Source organism: Myotis yumanensis, unplaced genomic scaffold (genome assembly GCF_028538775.1).
Source record: "Myotis yumanensis isolate MYYU_CA2020_CCGP unplaced genomic scaffold, mMyoYum1.0.hap1 SCAF_9, whole genome shotgun sequence".
Lineage (NCBI taxonomy): Eukaryota > Metazoa > Chordata > Mammalia > Chiroptera > Vespertilionidae > Myotis > Myotis yumanensis.
Window position 1 is genome coordinate 20014957 of NW_027223760.1, and position 22276 is coordinate 20037232.

Genomic DNA, 22276 nt, shown 5'->3' on the forward strand with positions numbered 1-22276 from the left:
TATGGTGTTCTGGGTTCTAAAGCTACTTTTTCTTTGCTCTCAAATGCTCAAAAAACATACAAATGTAGGCTTCTTTTCCTAATCCCCGGATAAAAGTCTACGGCAAGACCAGGGTCTCTTAGGTCACTCTCATATAATAAATAAATCTTATGACTTGAAATCTCAGCTCTTGATTTTGGGTGACGTATTTAGCATAGTCACCTTGTTGGGGTACAGTGCTCCTCTCAATGACCACCTTCATATTCATGGTTGCCACCCTGACACAATTTTAAAGTCCAGACTTTACCCAAAGCAATTCCTTAGAATTACAGCTAGACAGTACAGTCTAAATTTTTCACTTTTTTCTTTTTAAAATTTCATTTTCAGTTATAGTTGACATGCAATATTATATTTGTTTCAGGTACAATGTAATATTAGTTTTAGTGTACAACATAGTGATTAGACATTTATGTACTTTTAGAATTGATCACCCCGATAGGTCTAGTATTCATCTGGCACCATACATAGTTATTTCAATACTAGAGGCCCAGTGCATGGATTCATGCACCGGTGGGGTTCCTCAGCCTGGCCTGCAGGGACCGGGCCAAAACCGGCTCTCGGACATCCCCTGAGGGGTCCCAGATTGAGAGACAGCGGTTCACGGGTGATGCACCCCAGAATCGGGCTCCCTCCTCTCTGGTTATGGGTGTGTCACCCTAGAACCACAGCTGCCAAGTGACCACAACTCTTCACGCCTGCCCCCTGGTGAGCATCTGCCTCCTGGTGGTCAGTGTGCCTCATAGCTACTGGCCGGTAGGCAGGTCGGCCATTTGCTTAGGCTTTTATATATGTAGATTAGACATTGGTCTGATGCCACCAGCCTTGGAGTTCCTCAACTATGAAAGTATTCTGTAGCCTTGAATACTATGGCACCACTTTCAGCAAAGCAATGCTCTCTAATTTCCATATCCTACTTATTTTCAGCATCACAGTCTTTATATAACCTTTCTGTGAGTGATAGACTAACAATCATAAATGCAGGTTTTTTCCTTCAGACTATTTTCCAAACCTGCTTTACAGTGATAATTTGGCCCCTATGCCAAAACTATGGGTGGGGAAAAAAGTTCATTAAAATATTCTGTTAGAGTATTTGGGTTTATTTTATTATGAGTTGTTCACTCATTGTGCTGTTTATATTTTTTAATGGATTTGTAGACATCATCATTTATTATGGAAACAAAATTTAATTATTGTAAATAGGTTCTCATAGTTTAGTACTACAAAGATGTTTCATTTAGGTATAGTCAAATGTATCCACAATTTTATTATGAGTTCTTCCAAAAGATCAAGTTGCTTTTTTTATGTGAAAGAAGCACTTATTTTGGAGGCAATCAAGAATTTTAGTTAATTTTTTATTGCTAATTATGAGAAGAATACTGTGAGAAAATATTTGTACCTGCATATTATCTGAATTTCTGCCAAAAGGTTAGTTTTAAAGACAGAGATATGCCTACAAGCAAATAAAGATTGATTGTAAGAAATAAAGGATTCACTCAACACCAGGATTAATAAGGTATTTTACAACTGGAAACTGTGTTGGTAAACTTATACATTTTATCCATCAAATTACAAAAACTGTGAGACATAGTTCAATGGTGCAAAAGATTTAAATTATATAAGGAGTGGTTCATTTTTTGAATTGCTTTTATGAAGTTTATTGAGTCTTTCCAACTATAAACTTTTAAAACTTTAATCATTGTTTAAATATCAACTTCACTAAAATGGCAATGGATATAGAAGAGAAACCCACATAGTTATGCATATTTATCCTTTTCTAATACATTATGGCTATTTATATCAAGCAGAATACTAAAATGTAATATCTTAAAAATTATTAGTTTTTCCATTATATTTTTTAAACTTTTTATTTAATTCATCCCTGCCTATGTCTGTTTTTCAGATGGCATCTCAAAGTGAAGGCTGTGCTCTCCTGGAGGGACAAATGGAATAAAGAAGCAATTCCATTCGTTTGGTTTTATTCCCAGCTTAATTATAGTCTTCTCAGTATTTTTGCTGTTATTTTAACTGAATTTATAATAAGCTACATGGCTTTTTCCAAAGGTCAATCTCTGCTCGGTTGTTGGTATTTTTTACTTGTGAATTGTATAAAAAAATTTGTGTGTGTGTGTGTGTGTGTGTGTGAAGTCAGATGGAACATGTGTGTAATGTCCATTTGGAGTCAGAAAGGCAGTTTTCAAAATTAGAATATATTTTCTGAAAATAATGACAAAGATTGGCACCTTTTCCAAGTATGACAATCTTCAGTTGTCCTGGCTCCTATTATTTTTCCTGTCAATATCACCTCTGTCAGTGCCGCTGTGGCATTGTCGGTTCCAAACAGCAGGATAGGCCTGATCAGCCATCATCGCTCAGACTGCAGGGCTGCATAGCAAGCTACCAAGGACTACAGAATCTCTCAGCTGAAACAAACGCTTCTACTTAAAAAAGATAAAGGGATGATAGCATGTAAAAGAAATGCTGCGGAGGGATGGGGGTAATGTGGGGATAAGGACACATATGTAATAGCTTAATCAATAAAAAAATTTAAAAAAAAGAAATGCTGTGGTCTTAAAGACTAATGATCAGTGGGGCACACTGAAATAGGACTGAGGAGTGATAATACAAAGTAGAGGTTGCACAGCAACATTTTAAGTATAGAATTTTGTGTACTGAGGACTTAATGTCATGGAATGCCATAATTTAGAATTACCAAGGTCCACTATTTTAAAACGAGGGCTTCTTTTGAATGAAAAAATTCAAATTCTGTACAAATAAAAAAACTCTCTAATCAGACCTGGAATTCAGGGTAAAATACAAAAATAGAAGTGGAGTTGGATGAAGAAGACCCTTGGGGTGAAAAAGGAAACAGAAGAACACGGGAACTCTCTCTGATATTTGTTCCACCTGCAACATCGAAGAAGTATGTGCCCCAACTCTTCAGGGGACCATTACTTAAAATTCCAGAATGTGCTTTTTTGTGCAGAGGTAAAATATATTTTTTAGTAATCTTTATTAGTTACATATATTTGCCTAGAATGAATGAATAAATGATTGTAGAATCATCAACTGTTTTTCTGAGCAGGAGATTAAAAGATCCAGAGAAAAGAGCTTGGGGTGTTAGGTAATTAAGAGCAACGATGGACACAGACGGACAGGTTGTCACGTATGGTGGAAAGGGTATAATTATAAATGACCACAGACACATTTGCTTTTTTGACATAGTTGCCTAAGGTAAAATTATACTCCAAGGTAGTGCCATTAATAACAGAGAACTGTTCCTCCTTCTCTGCTTCCCTCCAGCCCTCCCTCTCTCCCTCTTTCTTTCTCTCTATCTCTTCCCTCTTTACCTGAAATATCATTATTCAAGTGAAATTTGGCATAAGCCTAGATAAAGTAGCCGTCTGGGAAGGTCCCAAGGAGAGTTAGAGAAAGAATGAGAGAAATGCATTATTTGTTCTTTTCTTTCTTCTTTTACTATTGACAAATGGTGACATACTTTTATCAAGTGGCTCCTTTGGGAGAAAAAGGCTATAGGCAGGGTAACTCAAATGTTTGAAGACTGAATATATATATATTACAAAAATAAACGCCAATTTTGCAAATGGTATTTTTTCATGAAGCAGGCATGTTTATTTATTTGATTAATGTCATGTGTTTCTGCCCAATGTCATTAGAAATGATATACTATTAAATGATTTCTTTCTTTTTATTCAAGTGTTTGTGCTTGTATTCATAATTGATCCAGAGCATATGCGTAGAATTTAAACGCAACCAGCTGAATGTTCTGAGATATAATTGCCAGAATTCTGCTAGTGTTAATGAAAACACTACAGCTAATATATTCAGATTTAGAGTGGACTCCATGGTGCATAATTCTGGCAAAAAATAAACATAAAGTATTACTTAAAGATTTAATATTATATTTGTTGCTAATTATGCTTGAGGGGAAAACTATACATATGTTAAATAATAAAATGCTTTAAATCTGGATGCTAGGGAATTGCCTGCAACCTCTTGTGAATTTAGGTTTACAACCATCAGATAGCATGTGAAAAAATATTTCATTCGAGGCTGCATATAATCAGTAATTAGTTTTCATGTGCCAACAGAGCACTTTAAATTCACAAAACTAATTAGCCACTTTATTATTCAATAATATTTTGTATTTATTAAGCCCATAGGATCTTTTATGAATGGCTATTAAAAATAATACCTATTCATTGGCTTCTATTTTTCAGAATATATTTTATATAAGCATCCAATTTTATTGTATGTATGAAATCCTGAATTTAATGTGCCCAAAATAAAAATTTTTGCACAAAAATCCAAACACTTTTTATAGTGTCATTATCTAAAATTTTCTGGAACTTACAATATAAAAAAAAAACAATCCTAAATCCTAAATGCCTAATGATTAACTTGACAGTCAATGTGTTGAGGAACCTGGGCACTCAGTTGAGTCAGTCAGTACTGTCTTGGTTTTGCTCTGGTGCTGGTGAAAGCACAATTGCGTGAATACTGAATGAGCATGTAGGGTTGGGTTGTATGAGAAAGACTGAAGGAGGGATTGAGAGAGAGACAGAGACAGAAAAAAAGATGGTGGAGGAAGAGGGGAGAAAGAAGAGAAGGAGAAGACGGGAGAGAGAAGATGAGAGAGAGAGTACCTGGGTGGTTTGCAATTTAATATTTTTCACTTTATGTGGGCTGAGCTAGTTAACCTCTAAGGTCCCTAAATAAATTAGGATACTTTTAACTACAACTAAGAGAAAACCCAACTAAAAAGAGCTAAATCAATAAGTGGTTCACTTTTTTCCTCATGATTAGAAACAGAAAGGCTAGTTAATGTGATAACTCAATGAGGCTACTAAGGTGCCAAGTTCTTTCATTTGTCTATTCTGTGTCTTAAAGTGTTTTTTGAGGGTAGATCTCCTGATTCAGTATCATGCCCCAGTTCCAGAGAACACTCCTCACATCGTCCCTTTTAGAATTAAAAATGGAAAGTGTCATGTTTCTGACTGAAAAGCTAAGAAACACTTTTTTACATGCTCTTCAGTGCCCTTTCCTTCAGTAACCAAAATTGCATTATGTATGAACCCAAACTAGTACCTGGATCCACCCACTTGGTAAGTTAACTTATTATTGGAGAGCACCCGGAAAGAAGGGAAACTCTCCCAGCCACCAAGAAGGGAGAGTGGCTATTGAGTTAGCAGCCAAGTTTAGTGTCAGTCCTTTCCAATTTGTAAAAATCTATGCTTCTACATTTATATTAAAATAGTTAACACTGGTTTTCTCTAGACAAACAGTGCATTTGTCCTGTTTTACACTGCTCGGTCCTTTTTAGATTTAAAGATCTCAATGAATCAATTACGAGCACCTTTAATAAGATTGAGAAAAGAATTCAGAAGAAGTTATGTTTCATGGCAAGGTTATAAAAGATTATGCAGCCTCGGTCTTCTGTTCAGATTGTTTGTGCTTGGAGTCCTGAGCCACCACACACGAAGTTCAAGTACACTGTGAGGAAGTTCAGGCCACATGCGTTGGCCACTTGTAGGTGCTCCAATAAACAGCCCCAACTGAAATTCCAGCTGAGATCCAGAATCAACAGCAAGCCCTGTGGACACGTCAAAATCGCAGTCACCTGGGAATCAGCTGGGACCTCAAACGAGGGCACCGACATGTGGCCTGAGCTTCCTCTTAGCATGGTGGCCTCAGGATAGTAGAATTTGTACATGGAGCTTCAGGACTCCAAAGGACTATTCCAGCAAACATTCAGAAAGGTAGAGCATTCGGATAATTACAGATCCATCCAGGAGCTCATTTCAGCCACAGAGAGATCCAAAGCAAAAATTTCCACCTGAGCCTTTCCATAATTCATTCCTAACCAACAGACTCTGTAGCCTTACGAAATGTCTATGCTGGTAAATTTCTTGGTGGTTTGCTATTCAGCGATAGCATCTGGAATAATCTCCCATTCATTACCTTGTTTTATCCTAAAAATAAATTTGATAAATAAGTACAGATATATTCAATTCTGCTTCACAGACGATAAAGTTAGGGTCAGACAATTCAAGCGGTTTTACATAGGTTATTGGTTCATCTTTATGTTCATATGACATTGCATCTTATTGTTTCTCTGTGAAACAGATCTACAAGTGTTTCAAAGCATTAGTCTTTATCCATCCAATATGCCAAGTACTGTCCAGAAGGAAAATACAGTGGGGCCTTGACTTACGAGTGTCCGGACTAACAAGTTTTTCGAGATATGAGCCGTCTCTCGGCCGATTTTTTTGCTTTGAGTTGCGAGCTAAAATTCGGGTTACGAGCCAGCTTCAGATACCCCACCGCTAGTTGGCGCAGCGAACGTCACAGTGAACGCCACAACATCAGCCCAGCATCACGTGTCTCACTCGTTCACTTTTTGATTTGACATACGAGTAATTTGAGTTATGAGCTCCGTCACGGAACAAATTAAACTCGTAAGTCAAGGCCCCATTGTAAATTTAATCCAATTAATGCAATGCAAGCTAATAGATTTTAAAATGTTGGCTTGCAAGATGTGAAGTAATTATGATAATAGCATTGAAATTGGATTTGAAAATGTGTGTGTCAGGCTCGGGATGAGTGTGGTAACTGGAGGCAGAAAAAAGTAAAGAAATGATAACTATAAAAGTTTAATTAAAATGTCTTAACAGCCCAGCCAGTGTTGCACAATGGTTGAGCATCGACCTATGAACCAGAACGTCATGGTTCTATTCTAGTCAAGGCACATGCCTGGATTGCGGGCTCGATCCCCAGTGTGCGGCATGTAGGAGGTGGCCGATTAATGATTCTCTCTCCGCCTCTCCCACCCCTTATATATAAAAAATACTTATATTTTAAACAGATTTTTTTATTGATTTCAGAGAGGAAATAGCAAGAAGTTGAAGTATATTGCTTTAGTTCTATGTGAATAGATAACTGGGTGGTGGTACATGCTGTAAGTTTCCACATAAGGAAAAGAATAAGAACAGCTGAAGTGAGAAATAAACTTCTAAAGGTAGAAATATTCAATTATGTTTACACACACACACAGAGAGAGAGAGAGAGAGAGCGCGCGAGAGAGGAAGGAAAACGGAATGTACATTTATTAAGCACCAAACACATGGCGGACCCTGGCCTGTGCACTCCAGAAAAGTTTTTTAATTCTTGTAACAACTCTGGACATTTATTCTAGTTTCCCTTTATTTTAATTATGCTAAAGCTCAAAAAGTGAACTTTGAAAATAAAATGACGGTTATAATAGGGAATGGTACTACTGAGTCATAATAGGTTAGGATATACAGCTGAAATGAAGGGACACTTATGTAGATAAACACCCCATGGTTTATCTGAACCCATTGTCTTATGCTTCTGGGGAAACCATGTTTTGGGGGAGTTTAGTTGTAGGAACTCACAGCTGGTTCTTCCTGCATGTCAGCTGGTAGTCTGTTTACAGAGTCAAACAGGACCTGAGGACACTTTCTTTCTTTTTCTTGTTCACATTCATTATTTTATAAATTGGATTTGTGTTAAACCTCAAATGTGGCAGCCAGTACTCTTTCTAGCACAGTCTTCCATACAATTAAGTGCTCGGTAGGTGACATTTCATTCATGGGAGTGACTTCAAGGGAAGATTGTGTTTTATGCATCCCGATGTCCTCTCGCTCTGGGACTGCACCCACAGGGCTAGCTTACAATTGTCACACTTGGGTGGTTGAAATGTTAAGAATTGTATTCATGTTCATACTGAGGGATGGCTTACATCCCAGCATTTTGTAATTATTTTACTTTCCCTCCTGCATCCTGGGGTCATGTGTGCTGTGTTCCCCCAGTCTCTGCTCAGGAATATTGCACATCCCGTGTACTTTATGCTATTGACCCTTGGAATCTAAGGAGTTGAGTGATAACTAAAACCCCAGCTGCCAGTAGCTAAGGCCAGAGAAGAGGCAGGGAAATAAATTTAGAAGAATTTGGAGAGAAGAGAAGGATTTATTTTTTTTCTCTTAATGTTGGTCTGTGGAATGACTGGGTCATGCAAAGAAATCTCACTCTGCTGCAGTTTCTTCCTCTCCAATGAAGGTTAATAAATGTGCCTACTCTTCCTCTGGGGAAAAAAAAGTGATAGTGATTAGTTAGATAGTGGGTGTGAAACCCTCATATCACAAAGAAATTCTTGATACAAGGGAAAGGTATACCAGAAGGTTGTTTCCTTTACAACTTTCAAAAGTGGGCGGGGCCATCTCTGTTTTCTGTGCTTTGACATATTCTAATTTTTTAAGCTCTGGATCTAATGACAGTTATTATGGAATACTGAATGGAATAGTGGTCCTGTGTGCCTGGTATAAATAAATAGCTCTATATTTAGAATACCGAATGTTTATGCAGTATTTGCGCCAAGAGTCCATTACTGAGCCACTAAAATGCACCCTACATAAAATGTAGAACTCCTCAGTGGCTAAGGAAAACCCCTAAAATAAAGACAAATAACCAACTTGAAAGAGGTATAATATAAACATGATAGACAATGGATAAATATCTTTAATTTATAACGTGTTTTACGAATCAGAAAGAAAACCCCCAAAATTTTATGGAAAGACCTGCTGAAAAGTGAAATTCATACACACACAAAAAAGGAATAAGTGCTCAACATGATATGAAAAGTATACCCACGCATACTAGTAATCAAAGAAATGAGATGGAAAACAATAATCTGTTATATTGTCTCCTGTGTTTCCAGTTGTCAATGTCTAACATGGCTCATAGAAAATATTTTTGTGGATGTGTGCAATATACTACAAACTTTTTTCATTGGATATAACAAACTTTAAGAAGCTAAGACCTTGCCGGAACCGGTTTGGCTCAGTGGATAGAGCGTCGGCCTGCGGACTGAGGGGTCCCGGGTTCGATTCCGGTCAAGGGCATGTACCTGGGTTTCGGGCACATCCCCAGTAGGAGATGTGCAGGAGGCGGCTGGTTGATGTTTCTCTCTCATCGATGTTTCTGACTCTCTATCTCTCTCCCTTCCTCTCTGTAAAAAATCAATAAAATATATTAAAAAAAAAAAAAAGAAGCTAAGACCTTGATCCAGAATTTTATATTTGAAATTTATTCTAAGGAAAAATTAGATACATTCACAAAATACATGTAACAGCATGTACAGGGTTGGGCAAAAGTAGGTTTACAGTAGTTCATATGGAAAACTCTACAGTAATTAATAAATGATAATCCTATATAATAAAACACTAACATGCAAATCTACCAAACAGGGGACAACCGGTTACTATGACATGTGCTGACCACCAAGAGGCAGACGCTCAATGCAGGAGAGAGGGAAGCGACCAGCGGGGGCAATCAGGGGGTGGGACCCACCAGCGAGTGGTGCCAGGCCATCAGCCAAGTTGGGTGCTAGTGGGGGGTCCCCAATCACCCTGACCACCAGTCGCCCCACAGATGGCCCTGATTGCAGGCCAGGCCTAGGGACCCTACCCCTATATATTGGGAACAGTCTCTTAGATTTAAAAATTAAAACCTGCAAGGCTACTCTAACACTGAAAAAACAGGATGATGCACCAATGACATGCATGGACTCTGGCTTGCACATTTGGTGGTCAGCCCTGATTCTGACACTTATAACTGTGTGACAAAGCCAATTACTTAACTTCTCGCTGCTTCAGTTTTCCACCCATAAGATGGGGAAAATGGTACTACTGCCTCAGAAGGATCATGTTATGTACTATTTTTTATAATCAGGGCAAAAAATGTAGCTGCCCATACAACAGCCTTTCACCTGTATGAAAAGTATGGTCACTGGTGCATGCAATGTCCCTGATTGCGAGAGGGATGTCTGACTGCCGGTTTAGGCCCAACATCCCCAGAGGGGTCCCAGGTTGAGAGAGGACACAGGCCTAGCTGAGAGACCCCCAACCCCGTGCACAAATTTCGTGCACCGGGCCTCTAGTACAAGAATAAACTCTGTGTTTCATGTACTCACAACTGTAAACCTACTTTTGCCTCACCCTGTATATTACAAAATTTTTATTATATTATTATTTTTAATAGGAATTTACTTAAATAAATTATCATGTACACCCACAAAAAGAAGCAGGCAGCCACTAAATAGAGACAGAGAGGTATAGAGCATTCAAATTAAACTGTATCATACACATAATACGTACACACATGTAGACAAACACACATATACTAATGTGTAAACAAAACACACTCCATGTTAAATCAAAAGATTTAAAAAAAAACTTTGGCAGTCAATAAATAAATGAAATAAACATTAATATTAACATCATGAGCAATACAAGGTATGCATTAGCAGTTATGATTTTAAGAGTTGGAATAAAGATTCAGAAACTGTATCTCCTTTGATCTTCCCTTGATTCAAAGTTATCATAAAAGCACATAACTTCTACAAAAACAGAACTGTGATAAGATGTCCTATAATTTAATCAAATTATGATCCTACCTGATGGATGAGGAAAGATATTAATGAATAGTCACTACAATCATTTTGATCTGTGAGGTCGGCACTGACCGAGGCCAAACCACAAAGTAGTTATCCCTGGCCTTCCAGTTACAAACCTTTATTCTTTTCTCACTTCAGCTATATTTTGTAACTTTGAAAATCTGCCCTCAAGAAAAGCTCTCAAACCCATTAGCAGGAAAATATAAATTGTAACTTGACCCAAGAATATGTGTACGGCACTTCACTTTCAGAATTATCTGCAGCAACATTTTCAGACTTAGGAAGCCTGGGGAGAGGTCTTAGGAAATCTCGCCCTCTGCCAACACGCAGGGGGTTAGTGGTTTGCTCTCCTATCTCTGCTCCCTGCAGGGGCCTGGCATGCAAGGATATTTATACATGTATCTAGGGAAGTGGCCAGAGGGCTTACAAGCCTTGAGCAGAGTCCTTTTCAAATTATCCTGTCACTCTGGGGACAACAGGAGGGAGTTCAGCTTGCTTTCCGATTCTAGAGTGACTGAAAAACTTGTGAGAGTGCGCTGCTTTTTAAAACTGAATTCACCTCTCTTTCCAACGCTCAAATTTGCTCCGGTCTTCAGGGATTTTAGATGTGGCCAAAGTGCCCGGTAGTGTATTCACTTGGTTCCAGTTTTGGGTTGGACAATAATGCCAGATAAGATCCATGACATTATGTTCCCTCTACTTTTATAAATTCTGTGCATATGTGAATTCATAAATCCTCACAACAAGTTTATGAGGCTGAGATAATTACTTTCACCCTCATGTTACAGTTGAGAAAAACTAATGAAGAGAGAGAAAATATTCCTAGGACTTTGTAGCTTTTTTTTAATGCAAGCGGTTTAACCTCAGGGTCTGCGCTCTCAAACAAATGTTCTACTATCACATATGATAGTAAAACTGATCAAATATTATACCACCTGCCCTTAGACGTACAGCTGCTATGATTACCAACATCTTGGATTCCCTCACCTTATTTTCTTTCCATGTGTATTCATTTTGAATTGATCTTTATCAGAAAATTTAATAATGAATAAAGGAATTAAATATGCAGAAGACATAAAGAGAAATTAAAACTACCACTCCCGCACCCCCACTCCACTCCTTTGATGTAAGCATTAATAAATGTCTGTCGTTAGGCTTGCATATCATTCTTGATGTTCATACACACATTGATTCATTCATTAAAAATATTTGGGATTATATAAATGTACATAATTATGTTTTTGTCAAGATGGGATCACAGTATACATATTACTCTACTAATAATTTTCAGTAAAATACACATATATGTATATGTATATGTATATGTATATGTATATGTATATATAGTGAATATTTCCACTGCCAGAGAATTTGTTCTACCATTTCTATATTTGTTATGTCACAAACTAATGATTTTCTCCCCCCAGATCTTCTTTCTTCATGTTTAGACTCATTAATTTTATCTGTAATCTTTTCCATTTTTTATTTTTTTATCTTACTAAGTGTTGATTATGTATTAATTAACATGTACTAAGCCCTTTCCATGTGCTGGGTAGCATTTTAGGTGCTTAAAGTAGAGAAAGGTGTAGTTGTGCACTCATATTCTCGTTATTGTCAGATAACATGTCCAGTTGATCTTTCAGAATATTAATTTAGATTTTAGCAGTGGCATTCTATATTTTAGTTTGTTTATTTAATCTGTTATGTAAAAGTCATTTTTTCACTTTTTTTTTTCATTCTGGAAACCTTTTTTGTCACTGGGAGTTTTTATTACAGTTTTTCTAAATAGTGTTTCTGTTTTATCCATGTTGTAACTCGATAGGAGCCACTGATTTTTTGTTTTCAGCTGGACCATCCTCCTTCAGGATACTGATCCTCCTTCATAGCTAATTTGTATTACTGTGCTTTTCTTTCATTACACTTTACTTGTGTTATTTTATTAACTGTACAAGGTACAAGGCAGGCATATGGGATCCCTTGGGTCATGGCAAACTAGGACTAGTGGATGCTGTGGGAGTTCTAAATATCTGTGAGAGTTCAACTAGATGGTAAATATCACCCAGGGGTTGAGATGGAGAGAGAAGCTCATCAACTTTCCTAGGGCTTCAGGCTAGGACCTGTGGCCTTCCCCTCTGGTACTATGTCTCCAACTCTTGCCTAAGGCCCCGATGATGACTCTTCACTTGCACTGTCTCCTGGAGATCTTGGTTGAAACCATGGCCAGGAGGGATACACTAGGCTCTGTGAGCTGTTCTCTTAATCCCGAGAGACAGGGTGAAACGATAGTATTTCAGGGACACATTCACTACCTTTTCATAATTCTATCACTTGTGTCTTTTTTATCTCCACCCACAATCCTGTTCTTTCTTCTCTGTACAAAAGAAACGTTAAGGCAAGTGATCTAACAAAATAATCAGATATATTTTAATCACATAATTTCATATATGATTGTTATTAATAATTTTCATCTAACATATCCACTGGTTATGGTTTAGTATTCCCCCCCCATATTATATATGTATTTTACTTTACAATGTTATAAGAAAGCACCAGAGGATAAAGTCAGGCTGACTCGCTGGTGCCCAGCAGCCACACCTTTAGCAGCCTAATTTGCGAAAGCACATCTCCAGAGCAACACTGCATGTGCACAGCTTAGGGGAGTTGCCAACCGATACTTCAAGGTACTCTTCTCACATTAGCAAGGATCACAGCTGTCAGAAGTGTATGTGCTTCTTACAGTTTCTTTAGTTTTTGAGGTCCTCACACCAGTTAGATAATGAAATGGGCAGATATTAGAGAACCAGGTTGGTTTATAGAAACTGAAAACAAAATGCCATTTCGTGATGAATGAGAAAATTGTGCAGAAACTTCCTTCCTTTAGGGGTTTGTTCCATTAAGAACAGAACACAACTAAATGGCGTTTTTTTTGCTCAAAGGGATATTTTCATATACAGTAGACAATATCATTCTCGCTGCTTGTGTTGCTTGTATTTTCAGCCAGCATTGTATTTTACATTACCTAAACATTAAAACAAAATATGCTGGAATTTGTTCTAAACGTCAGAGACCAAAATTCCCTATTTTCTGTTTGTAATTTCTCTCTTTTGTGAGCTACAGTCTCTAAACCCTTTATTAACAGTGGGAGCTCATACTATACACAGAATAAGAGTTCTACAATTGCATAATTTAATTCAGGACACCAATTTGGATAAATTTATATACACATATTAAATATATTCTATATCCTAGTATGAATTTCTTCTATCTTTAAATACTAGTCTATACATTAATTTATGGCGAAGCCTTAGGCCTTTTAAAAATTAAATATGTAAACTAAGCAGTGTAATCTAGGTAGAGAAATCTAATGCCGATGACACTTCATATTTTGTTTCAAACACGAGTGCCTCTCCAAAATCAATAAAAGCGTACAGAGAAAAGTACCAAATGTCTGCTTCATTCACCTTGTGTGCGCCTGGAGGAACTTCTGTTACCTGTAAACAGTTGTAATATTTGTAATCAGGCGTAAAACTATAGACTTGCTATGTAGTGCTTCCCAGTGCCCATTCCCTATATGTTATATTGCAAATAATTAGTTATAACTGCTGGGCTTTTTAATTTGCTGTGAAATAAAATTAACACATTATTTTAAATAATTATTACTTAAATTTTAATTTATATTTATATATATTTTATATTTGATTGAAAATGTGAATGTTTGCAAAAATCAGCCACTTCACCCTCAGAGAGTCTAATGAGCTACACATCCACACACATACACATATCACAGCAAAATAAACTCAAAGTATTAAAAATAATATGGAAATCTAAATCTTGCTCTGCTTCCTGTTATTTATCTTTATGTTTTTCGACTGAGCTTTTTGCTTCATCTACCAAATGGAAAAATATTTACTTCCTATGCATGCTGTAAAAAAATACAAACTATTTCACTCACCATAAAACACATTTGCAACAAATGTTTTTCACACCCTCCTGAGAGGCTGCAGTCTTTAAACATAGTAATTGAATTGGGGTGGATAGGAATGATTAGACTGGCCTAAAGCCGCAAATGAACCACAAATCTTTCCTAATATTTTAACTGTGTTCTATCAATTCTATTAGTTTCCCTTCCTTTGTAGAAATCATACAATCATTTGAGTTTATGAGTGCAACTGTATTGTAGGAATGCCTTAAATGAAAATGTGAAATATAAAAACAAATCTCATCCTATTCAGTGCTATAAAAAAAAATACTTCCCTGGTTGGTATGGCTCAGTTGGTTGGAGTGATCTCTGTGCACCAGAAGGTCTTGGGTTCAATTCCTGGTCAGGGCACATACCTAGGTAGTGGGTTTAATTCCCATTAGGACAATAAGTAACAGAGATTTCTCTATATTTGACAATTTGTATAAGCTTATTAAAGAGAAATTTGCACTTCTGAAAGTAAGCTCAATTTGGCCATATTAGGGAAATAATATAATTTTTGTAACATTTAGGAGAATATATATATACTAGAGGCCCGGTGCACAAAAATTTGTGCACACGGGGAGTGGGGGGACGGGGGTACCCCAGCCCAGCCTGTGCCCTCTCGCAGTCTGGGACCCCTCGGGAGATAACGACCTGCTGGCTTAGGCCTGCTCCTGGGTGGCAGAGGGCAGGCCCAATCCCTAGGTGCAGCCCCTGGTCAGGCTCAGAGCAGGGCGGATGGGGGAGTTGGGGCGCTGCCCCGTCATGCACAGAGCAGGGTGGATCGGGAGGTTGCGATGCCACCCTCAGTCACGCTCAGGGTAGGGCCAATTGGGGGGGTTGGGGCACCGCCCCCTGTCACACTCAAGGCAGGGTCGATGGGGAGGTTGCTGCGCCACCCCCTGTGATGCACAGAGCAGGGCCGATCAGGGGGTTGGGGCACTGCCCCCTGTCACGCACAGAGCAGGGCCAATCAGGGGGTTGGGGAGCTCCCACCTGTCACGCACAGAGCAGGGCCCATCAGGGGGTTGAGGAGCTCCCCCCTGTCACTCACAGAGTAGGGCCGATAGGGGAGTTGGGGCATGGCCCCCTGTCACACACAGAGCAGGGCGGATAAGGGGGTTGGGGCTCTGCACCCTGTCACACTCAGGGCAGGGCCAATGGGGAGGTTATGGCTCTACCCTGTCACACACAGAGCAGGGCCCATGGGGGGGGCGTTGGGGCGCCGCATCCTGTCACACACAGAGCAGGGCCGATCAGGGGGTTGGTGTGCTGCACCCTGTCAAACACAGAGCCGCAGGGCAATCAGGGGATTGGGGAGCTCCCCCCTATCAGGCACAGAGCAGGGCTGATCAGGGGGTTGGGACGCCTTCCCCTGTCATGAACAGAGCAGGGCGGATAGGGAGGTTGTGGCCCCGCCCCCTTTCACACACAGAGCCGCAGGGCGATCAGGGGGTTTGGGCGCTGCCCCCTGTAATGCTGAACCCGGTGCCAGGAGCCTCGCTGCTCTGCTGATCCCGGTGCCGGGAGGCATATTACCCTTTTACTATATAGGATAGAGGCCTGGTGCATGGGTAGGGGCTGGCTGGTTTGCCCTGAAGGGTGTCCTGGATCAGGGTGGGGGTCCCCACTGGGGTGCCTGGCCAGTCTGGGTGAGGGGCTGAGGGCTGTTTTCTGGAAGCGAGTGACTGAAGCTTCCAACCGCTCCTTCTTTTCTTTTCTTTTTTTTTTATTCTGGGCCAGCTTTAGCTGAGACCTCGCTGCTGAAAACATCGATACAAAGTTTCGGTCCGCTGGCTTTCAGTCCAGCTGGTTTCTGGTGTTTTGTTTAGCTTCTTATTTGCAACATAGTACATAGTTGCTTAGAGTTGCAACTGAGAGGCCAGCAAGTGAGGTGGGGAACGTTGGATTCTGCAGCAAGCAAGTCTCATGCTTGCTTCAGTGCCTGGCTGCTGGGCACCATCTTGGCTGACAGTTAATTTGCATATACTCACTGATTAGCCAATGAAAAGGGTAGCGGTCGTACGCTAATTACCATGTATCTCTTTTATTAGTGTAGATATTCTATCCACTGCCAATCTGTAAACTACACTAGATGGGTATAATATAATTTGCCCTTGTGCATATTGAAATACTATTCTTTTACTTGCATTCATGAATAGCATTTTGATAGGCTACAGAGTAAGAGTTGCAGTGACAAATTTGATGCAATTATAATTGACTTTTATCTGTTATTTCTGTCTTGGTATTTGTATAATATTCTTTTTATTCTAAGGGTTGAAATATTTAAGGAGAAAATATTTAGGGACTGCACCTTTATTTTGTTAAATTTGCTCAGTATACAGAAACGTCTTTGGGAAAAAAGAGTACAATTATGGCTTCATTTGAGATATATATATATATATATATATATATATATATATGCCACACTTGTTTTCCTTCTTCTTATAGTCTGTCTCCTGGATCAACCACTATATGTATGGTTTGATTATACTAGTATTTATTGAACCCTTTTCATAGACTTTTCAAATTAAGTTGGTTTTGTCATTTTAAGATTACAAATAACCACAAATATGTTTTAGTTTAATAATTTTTAAAATATATTTTTATTGATTTCGGAGAGAGATAGATGAAAATGTCATTGATGAGAAAGAATCATTAATTGGCTTTCTCCAGCACGCCCCCCACTGGGGATCTAGCCTGCAACCCACTCAGGCATGTGCCCTGACCAGAAATTGAACTCTTGGTTCAAAGGTTGACTCTCAATCACTGAGCCACACTGACTGAGCTCCTTTAATAATTTTTACATATTTTTATTTCAAGTCTTTAAGTACAATTTTGATAGTATTTTCTGTTAACCATAATTTTCATATATATGTGGATTCTTTTAAATTCATAACTTTCTAGCTTTCACATTACTCCTTTAAAAGCACTCAATTCTTGCCTTGAGTGGTGTTGCTTAGTGCTAGAGTATCAGCCAGCCCACTGAAGTATTGCAGGTTCCATCCCTACTTCAGTAGGGATGGGGGCAAAAGGCAACCGATTGATGTCTCTATCACCTCTCTCTCTCTCTCTCTCTCCCCCTCCCTCCCTCCCAACTCCCCCCTTACACTCTCTTTAAAAAAAATCAATAAAGAAATATCCTTGGGTGAGGATTAACCAATCCCCCCCCCCCCCCCGCCAAAGGAAAAACAAACAAACCCTACTCAATTATAAATTGGAACCATCTTTTGTGATTTATGATGACCAATTAGTCCTTTAGGTTGATTCCATCCACAAGACTCAGTATGAATTCATTTGCTGTCCCCCACCCCCAAATCTACATGAACAAACCCACGCCATGGGACTGGCAGGCAAAATGGCAAAAGGAGAGGCCTCTTCGACTGTAAGTTGGCATCTGAAAGTGGAAGCCTCTGAGTTGAATAGTGCAAGAGGGAGCCCAGAGCCGGAGCACTCTGAGTGCAGAAGGATCAGACCCTTCCATTAGAAAAATGGTTTATCTCAGGAGGTTAGTCGAAAGATAGCCTGAGTTAGATGACACATGGGGTGGAGGAGAACATCTGAATCCTAGACATACTGAGGAAATCCCCTATACCCAGTCTAATGTATTGGCCCTCCAGCGAGCACCAGGGATATCTCCTTTCCTGCATAAAGTGTGTCCCTTTCAGCTGGATTCTTGAGTCACTGCCAGCACCATGCTAAGCCCCATACAATGGTCTGGGGAGGCTGCTCACTCAGTATGATGCTAAGCTTTTATCTTCCTAAGAAGAACTCAAAGATATATTACCTAGCCCGACCTTGTTTTCTGAGCCAAACCTACCAAAAACTGGTTTATTTTGTTCTTTCACAGATGGAGAAATAAAAAAATAATAATAATAATAAAAGTAAAGATAAGTAAATAATCTCTATTTTGCTTCCTCCAAATGATAGTTGAAGTCCTACTCTACAGGATCTCAGAATGTGACCTAATTGAAAATAAGGTCAAATATAATTAGTTAAGACCAGTTTGAGGTTGGGCCCTTAAATCAGCATGACTCCTGTTCTTACAAGAGGAGGAGAAGTGACACAGACACAGAGACATGAAGAGAAAATATGGCCCTCTGATGATGCTTATAATAATTCATCTACAAGCCAAGAAATACCAAGATTGCCAGCAAAAATCAAAAGCCAGCAGAGAAAACAAAGGATTGTTTCTTACAGGTTTCAGAGAAAGTATGGCCCTACCAACACTTTGGTTTTGACCTTCTATACTGCAGAACTGTGAGACAATAAATTTCTCTTGTTTTAATTCACCCACTTTGTGGTACTGTTATGGCAGCCCTGGAACATGAATATGCCTTGTGTAAGTACAAATAGCAAAACATGAAGCAAATGGAATATAACAATAAATGGAAATTTACCATTTTCATAGGATAAAAATTGTTTTAATATTTTCATTGACATAAATGTTCAACTATTATATACCCATTAGGACAATAAGTAACAGAGATTTCTCTATATTTGACAATTTGTATAAGTTTATTAAAGAGAAATTTTTACTTCTGAAAGTAAGCTCAATTTGGCCATATTAGGGAAATAATATAATTTTTGTAAGATTTAGGAGAATATTTTTAGACTAGAGGCCCGGTGCATGAAATTTGCACAGGGGTGTGTGTGTGTGTGTGTGTGTGTGTGTGTGTGTGTGTCCCTCAGCTCAGCCTGCACCCACTGGGATTGGGCCTAAATGGGCAGTCAGACATCCCTCTCACAATTCAGGACTGCTGGCTCCCAACCACTCACCTGCCTGCCTGCCCCTAACTGCTTCTGCCTGCCAGTCTGATCACCCTCTAACTGCCCTTCCCTGCCAGCCTGATCAAAGCCTAACTGATCCCCTGCTGGCCCGATTGCTCCCAACTGCTCTCCCCTGCTGGCCTGGTCCCCCCTAACTGTCCTCCCCTGCAGGCATGGTCACCCCCAACTGCCCTCCCCTGCTGGCCCAGTCACCCCTAACTGCCCTCCCTTGCCAGCCTGGTTGCCCCTAACTGCCCTCCCCTGTAGGCCTGGTTGCCCCTAACTGTCCTCCCCTGCAGTCCTGGTTGCCCCTCACTGCCCTCCCCTGCAGGCCTGATCACCCACAACTGCCCTCCCCTGCTGGCCATCTTGTGTCCACATGGGGGAGGCCATCTTGTGGGTTGGAATGATGGTCAATTTGCATATTACCTCTTTATTATATAGGATACATTGATCAAGGGAATTGAGAGAATATATCTTAGAGATTGAAATGACTTATCTAAATAGAAAGTGTTTGATATGTGAACTTGTGTTTCCCTGTTACTTAGTCATCATCCATTTCTGTTGTTGTTGCTAATCCTTAACCAAGGATATTTTTTCCATCGATTTTTAAAAGTCTTTATTGTTGAGAGTATTACAGATGTTCCCCTTTCCCCGCCTTGCACCCCATCCTCCAGTCCCCACCCTGCCCCATGTATTAACCATCCTATTATCTGCCCATTGATATTTAGGAGAGTGGAAGAGAGGGAGTGAGGGAAGGAGAGAGAGAGAGAGAGAGAAGGCAGAAACATTGATGTGAGAGAGACACATTGATTGATTGCCTCCTGCACACACCCAGACAGGTGTGGGTGGGGAACAACCTGCAACCTAAGTACATGCCCTTGACCTGGAATCGAACCATTTGGTGCATGGGCTGATGCTCTAACTAGTGAGCAACACCAGCCAGGGCAGTATTTGTACATTTTTACTCTACTTGTGCACATTTTGAAGTATTTTCTTGGGAAGGAACTTATTTTGTATATTCACTACAATTTCATTAAAACAATTGTTTAAAAAAAAATGCAAAATGTGGTATGCTCCATGAGCCCCAAGAAAGGGCACATTTGGTGTTTTCCAGGGCAGCAGCACAGTTTAATTAAGTAACTAAGTAAATAATAAAGGGAAATGGAACAAAGCACAAAGCTAATGAGATAAAAACTTCAGATCTTAAAATGCAACTTAGTGTATGTTAAATAGGAAACAATCCCTAGTATCTACACACAAATATTATTGTAAAATAATGAATCAAAGCAAAAAAAAAAGAGGATTGGATCTTATAGAGAAGAGAAGAGGCAGCCTAGATTCATGGGAACAAATGTCAAAAGATATACTGTTTTAACTTCTCACACAGAAATGTTGTTGAAACTTGAACACTATATCCCAATAAACTTTAAGTTCTATCTTAGAAATGTTCAAGAGAAATTTAGACATAGGAGATCATAATTTATTTCCTAATCATGCATTCTGATATAAATTGTCTTTCCACTTATAAAATTACTCCAGCAAAAGAAATACACAAAATAATAAGAAACAGAAAGATATACATTTCAATAAAGAGTAGAACTAATGAAAAGTGCACTAAAAGGAAATCATAGAGTGAAGCTGTGCATTTGACCCAAAAAGCAATCTCTCAGTATTAGAACAGTATCAGTAGACTTCTAAAGCAAGTAAATTTACATGCACACAAAAGGGAATTTCAGCCATGAAATACCTGGTTAAGGACTTAGAAAACTTTGATGATATATTTTTAGAAACACGTAAAAATAGTTACCACAAATCCCAAGAAAACATTAATACAATCTAGAACAGGGGTCCTCAAACTTTTTAAACAGGGGGCCAGTTCACAGTCCCTCAGACCGTTGGAGGGCCGGACTATAGTTTAAAAAAAAAAACTATGAACAAATTCCTATGCACTCTGCACATATCTTATTTTGAAGTAAAAAAACAAAACGGGAACAAATACAATATTTGTATTTGCATGTGGCCCGTGGGCCGTAGTTTGAGGACCCCTGATCTAGAAACTCTCAATTCAAATAATTGGTATGATTTTGAAAACTGTATAGATTATAACAATAAAGTCAACTTGATTTTAATGTTTCAACTAGTCTCTCTTAAAGATCACAGATTTAGGATCATTCTGATTGATATTGTTCAATATATTATTTTATATTCTGCAGTGAATAATAGTTAAATGCTCATAATAATTTATCAATGTAAAAGTCATCTAAGGCAATGAGATTATTATGGGCCAAGATCCAATTAAGAAAAGACAATCTCAGTTTTGACCCTAATATTTTAAGCTGTTTTTCCTATAAAACTGGTTATCAATTCACAAGGATTATATGATACATGGCCAAGAAGCTGAGAAGGAAATTACAGAGATCAGAAGTTACAAAGCCTTTTGGAAATCTCCTAGGACCGGAGAGAAAACTATTTAGAGTTCTGCGATGGCAAGGTAACCATGAGGTGCAATCAGGATCCCCAAGATGAATGAAGCAGAGAGAAGCAAGCCTCCGACATTGTACTCCTTCTTCCCTGAACATGGATAAATGCTTTGGGGTGAAAGATAAAAAGGCCTGCAGAAAGCTTCAGCTGAGCACAGCTTTTGGCAGTGACCTGTTTCCAGAGAGAGAAAAATATTTTAGGTCAGGATCTCCCAGTGATGGAGAGCTCTTGTCAGCATCTCAGACTTCCTCCAGTACAATGGGAGGCATACAGGCTGGAGGTATACAGGTATAAGCAGCAAATAAGAAAAAGGCCTGAAAACAACTGCTCTGATTCAATTTCTGGTTGAATTTAAGGTAATCTGCCTCAAAATGTACTGATAGCCATAAAACTGAAATTATTTCCAGATGCAGATAAGATTCGAGATTTCAATTTTTAAAACAATTTTTGGTAGTTAATGAAAAATCATCATACAATAATGCACAGAATTATATACAGATCTATATCTATCTATCTATCTATCTATCTAT